Raw genomic sequence first — 6,000 nt, 5'->3', positions numbered from 1 at the left:
GGAGTTTGCGGTTTGGTACAGGTAGGTAAAATGGGATTAATCTCATCAAATTTAGACATCTATTGTGTAGATATCTACATCTGATCTTTTTGTCTACAGTCCCTTTGCTGTTAGTGGAGAAAAACAGGCACTTCATAGATAGAATCCATATCATTTAAAGGCATATATCCAAAGTAGGTCAGGAGATCTGCCTTCTCCAACAACCTTATTGCCTCCACTTGCTGCGACTGGACTTCAGTGACTTACAGGGAGTCAGGTGAGATGAAGCCCTATTATAGTATATACCCAACTGACACATTTGCTTTACTAAGTCACTGCACAAAATCTCAGAAGTGGCCAGTCAACACAGAATCAGCATCATTGAGATGATTCAGTATGGTTCAGAAACAGAGTTTAGCAAATGCCTCCAGGAAACCACTCTTGTTGCTCCTGTCTCCCCTGAGAGCTGTAGTGCTTGTGCTTGGCTCAGCTAGAGGCTTGACATCCCCACACCTATGAAGCTGCAGACCTGGGAGTCTCTGTGCCTGTTTGTCGGGAAAGGGAAACTCAGTCCTCTACAAGATCACCACCGTCTCTCTACCACAAATTCTTGGACCCTATAGGAAAACATAAGCTTGTGGACCTAGTCCCATTACCCAAGTCTTTCCACAAAACTGCTCTGTATTTCACTTCACAGTCCTTATCTAATGTTTGCTTTAGACAAGTGTTTCTACTGCATATCCATTGATTATAGGAAGGCCAGATGAAGCTGTGACATGGATGAAGAGATAATGCTGTGGTCAATCAAAAGAATTTATGCAGAGAGCAGTGCTGACACCATCTCCAATATCCTGCCAGGAAATATATCCCTGGGTTATAGTATGCCAAAGCTGTCTTGTCCATGGAGAGTAAAAATAACTTGTTTGCTTACAGTAAATATTTGTAGGCATATGGGTTGGGCCATGGCTTATTTTACATATGGGAAAAATAAACCACAGTGCAATCATTGTGGGAATGGCCAAATCTGAACTGTTATCAGGAATGTCATACAACAATCTGTACTCATCATGTCCCAGATCTCCTCAAATTCTCCAGCTGAAATTTGCTTTTTGATAGTGCTGTTTGTTCTCTTTTCATTTCAGATACAGTCACTAACACATAAAATTGTATTTGCAAGAGTGAGAAGACACATCTGTGTCCTTCCTGCATGTTGTGACCTGTGTATAATATTGTTCTTTTTCTTTATCTCTGACATATCTATAATCCAAATCTCGATGGCTTGTCTACTACTTTTTAAACAATAGCCTGTTGTTCCTCAAAAGAAATTTGTAATGCATTATCAGTTTCAGCGGTGGACAGAGGAAGAAGAAATGCATGAAAATATCGTCTAGCAGTCATGTTATGAGCAGAACAAACCCACTGTGATAGAGACTAAATGGTCCACAGCTTCACAGCAGTGTAGTTGGATAGCTACAGACTGACCCTCTGGTAATAACCCCTCATGTTTGCTCTGTAGAGCTGGTGCCCTTCCAAAAACTTTTCACAGAGACATTTTTTGGAGGTTCTGAAGGGGAAAGACTATCTGAAGCTTGTTGGACACTATTGGCTTCATGGGCATGGGGACGTTGTGGCAGCAGATAATTTAGTGTATGAGGGGAAACTTTTACATTAAGCACTAAAAGAAAAAAAAAAGAAAAAAAAAAAAAAGAAAAAGGCTTGAAAGGGACAGGTCTTTCTTCCTCAGGGCAAGATATTATCCTTGCAAGCTGTTCACCAGATAGAGTAAGCCAGTCACCTCATACATGGTCATTAAGAATATCTAGATGCTTCATGCTCTGCTGGGACACTGTAATGAGCTTTGTCTGTCAAGTCTTCTCACCACACCTGCTAGCAAAGGCAGTCTGCTGTGTGGGGGCCCCTGTCCGCGTGCCGGAGGAAGTGTTCAGTGTGCTGTTGCCAGCTCTGCAGGGTGTACCCTACCCAACTGTGCTCTGCCCACCTGCCAGCCTCCGCTCTGCTTCTCCCCCCTCTCAGCAGAGGTACCTGGCACCCGCCAGAAGTGCTCGCAGCCCTGCATCCCACACGGACTGTTACAAACCCCCACACTAACAGGTTAGTGGCTGCTGATCAAGGTCTCCCCTCTTTCCTCCCTTGTCTAGTAGCTTCACTTTATATATATTTGATTCTCCTTCTACAGAACTTTTTACAGTTTGTCTTCTTTACAGCCTGTGAGTTGCTAGAGTTGCCTTTTTTTTCCCCAACTATTTGAATTTTTTACACTTATGAAAGTGCTGTTGGTGTTTAGTATGTTTTTTTTTCTTTCTTTTCTTTCACTTTATCTTATCTACCCCCATCTCCTAAATTACAAGTTGTTTTTTTTTGTCTTTACTCTTTTCTTTCAGATTTTACATACCAACACCTCTTTAATTATTGTTTTACATTTGCCATTCATAGTGCTGTTTTTTTTGTTGTTGTTGTTGTTTTGGTTTGTTTTTCTATTAGTTTCTCTTTCATCTTCTTTGAATTTTTCAGTGAACTGTGGCTTCAAACTGTGTAATAATCACTGAGTTCCTTGGCTGATATCATTTGAAGAGGCAAAAATAATTTGAAAAATCAGGTTTTCATTTCAAGAGCTCCTGATTTTGCTGGTGAGTGCGGGGGCTGGGGTAGGGGGATCAAAGTAATGAAAATCTATAAACAAATGAAAGAAATGTTACTGTGTAGGATTCACAAGTGAACAAGACTAACATTTCACACTGGGCCTGAGATGTCTGAGTGAAGACTGATCTCCTTTACATCCCAATCAGACTCACTACTGTGCTTGTCTAATAAACCAGCTTTCTTCCCAAGTAATCTCTCTCACACCATCATCTGTCATTTTTTTTTTTTTCAGGCTTTCAGGTAGGACATGTGGCAGCCTTTCAGGGTTCTTAGTCTTAACAAAAAACAATTTTCAAATGTAGATTTTTATGTGAGTAGAAACCACGGAAGGTTGCACCCTGCACTAATTTCTTGCTCTTTTGCATCACAAGTAAGCAATAACTTAGACCTATGCAAAATAGTTGTCAAAAAAGCCATCTAAAAATGACAGCATTTTACATTTAATTTCTCTGGGTTGAAACACTGATCCAAGGTGATAGGAAAGGGTATAGTAAATTGGGTTCTAATGTTTCAGGCCCTGTCCCGCGTAACTCTTCAGGGGTGACTTCACAGCCCTGCTTTCTCCATTGAAGTCTCACTTCTCCATCTTTACACACCCGCAAAGTTAAAGAGCTCCATCCTCTTCCTTGGTGGGAGGGAGAGAGTGCGTTGCAGGTCTCTGATAGTGATCACACCAGGAAATTTATGAACAGAAGCTTACAGCAGTTGCAAAACCTTAATTCTCACTGTAGCAAGCCATGGATTTTGGCTCTGGAGAGCTGTAATTCCATCCCCTAGGGATGAGCAAAGTATCATCCATACACAAAATGAGTGAGGAGACAGTTTGATAAACCCACTCATTTTACTTACTACTGGTGCTGTCTAACCACAGGCCGAGCATGTACCTCCGTTGCGTTAAAAAGTAAGGAAGTTTGTCAGGACCTAAACACCCTTTTGTTACAGCTTGTCCTCAGATAGAGGACCTGGGGGCAGATGGGCTTACATTCTGAGTTATGTCCAATTTGGCAATATGTGTGGACACATTCAGTATATTATATTGAATTATCACAATTTGCATTAATTGTTGCATTAATTACAACCACAGATTCACAAATAGCTCAATACACTTTTCAGTCTAGTAGATCACTGGTATAGTTTATCGAGGCAACAGGAGCACAAGTTCTTTTGCATTGCCAGTGATAAATACACTGTCTGCAAAGCACATACAAATACCAAGAATATGACAAAAACAATGATCTACATATGTGCTAACTTATGAAATAACTCTATAGAGAATGTTAGGTTTTCTGGGGAAGTACTCAGTATAACCAAGAGTTGAAATCTCATCCATAAGGTGTCCCTAGCTGAGAGGGGAAGAGAGATTAAACCTGTCAACTGATCCCAATAGTTAGTGATATCCTTCCAACTTTTCTGTGATGGTGTCTTCCTCTACATTTTCCCTCTCTTGAGCCACTTTTATACAATTTTCTTACTTTTAGGTGTAGCTGGAGTGACTCTAGTCATACGTGTCTTCATTGTCATTGGTGTAAACTTTTCTTACTTTTCTTTAAAGGTATAGGCTCAGAGAAATTCATAGCACATGCTCAGTGAGGAGTGGTTGCACCTTAAAATTGGGTAGCTTTCGGGATGGAGGTGTGTTTTGGCATTATAATGAGATTATAATGAGCAAAGCTCACCCAGAGGACATGATTTGTTTATCAGTTAGACTCAGGGCTGACCATGTAATCTGTCAGTTCCATAATACGATCAGGTTCTCCATCCCTGTGGTGATAGCACAAAGCCTGGATGGATGCCTTCACTCTGCTCCACCCTCAGTGCTGAATCTCTTAGAGTCAGCACATCAAGCTTCCTTGGTGTTACCAGTACCTAAAGTTGCAGACTATGTTGCCAAGGGGATTGTCACAGAACAGATCCCTTGCATATCTGCTTCATCTCACCCTGGAAGTTTCCTCAATTCTGAACCTTCTCTTATCAGATGCAGCATCAGATGTGGACAAATGTTTAACCTCCAGCAAGTATTCCACAACCTCCTAAACAATTACCATACAGGACAGTAGAGCTGGAGAGGGAGAGATGGTGCTCCAGTGCGCCAGATCTGGAGAGACGAATCTGCATCCTACATTTTTATAGTGTACTTTTAGACTAGGTCTGGCAAGAGATCTGAAGGGAACCGGCTATAAAGATAGGTTAGAAACTCTTCAGAATTTGAAATTTCTTTTGAGCTTTTTTGATAACCCCCACCAGAAACCTCCCTTTCACAAACCCGAATTAAATATCAGTAATGAAGTATCTCTTTTTAGATGTTACTGGATCAGGCGATGTTAGAGAATATGTCGTCAGTGTCAACTGGGGTATTGGTAATTTATGAAACTCATCTATGTACAAAATATGTGAGAGGAACGCTGCATCTGATAATGCTGACTGTGTTTGTACACCACATATTCTGTAAAATAGAAAGCCTGGTTATTGGGTAGCTTGTTGCCAAGTCGTGTAAGTTTTTATATAACTCCATTTCTCAGATAAGTCTTTATGTTAAGTCTGAAGCATAAAGAAAACTGTGGCATGGAGGTATTGGTCAGCTGAAGGGTTGTCATATTTCAAAATTAAATATGGTTCACCAGACTAAAAGCTTGTTCAGCCTCAACATAGCATGGATTCCCATTGGTGTTAACAAATGCCCTGGATTTGCTGTTTTTCATTAGTTTAACTGCTTATTATGTGCCCTGTAAACTCCATTACTCTACCAAAGGTGTACTTAGTCACGCAAAGAAATATTTAAGGCAATTATATCAAATTTCCTCTCTCCAGAAGAGTAGCTATAGAAATAATTCATAACACTTCATGAATAGCAGTAGGTGAGAAGTTTGTTTAAGTTGAAGGGAAATAAGAGAGGTTTATGCAAATAATATAAACACTCTGAAGAATGTGACATTTTAATTGAAAAATAATTAGAAGCCTTTCCATTATTGGAAAAGAATGAATTATTAAATATTTTCAAATGTTTTGAGAAAGGTGGGTAATGTGGAAAGTTTTAAACTGTCTGCCCTTCAGCTTAAAGAACACAAAATGTGCTCAGAGAGTAAGAAACCAAAGTACTATGATGGTAGAGTTAGTGAAGTTAGATTTAAAATTGGATTGATTTTTATTTAGTGCTTTCAACAAAGTAGTCTTGCTATGGAGGAAGTGAACTCTCTGTAGAAAATTTAAGTTCAAATTCCAGATCTGTTCCAGGCCTCCTGTTTGACCTCACTGTATCATCTTTCCCCTCTTTCCTCTATAGGAAGTGTTTAGTAGTTTTTGGTTTGTGCTTTTTTTTTTTTTTTTTTTTTTTTTTTTTTTTTTTTTCCCGCTACATTGATT

Source organism: Anas platyrhynchos, chromosome 1 (assembly GCF_047663525.1).
Source record: "Anas platyrhynchos isolate ZD024472 breed Pekin duck chromosome 1, IASCAAS_PekinDuck_T2T, whole genome shotgun sequence".
In the NCBI taxonomy this organism is placed as follows: Eukaryota; Metazoa; Chordata; class Aves; order Anseriformes; family Anatidae; genus Anas; species Anas platyrhynchos.
Note: the sequence above shows the minus strand (reverse complement) of the source record.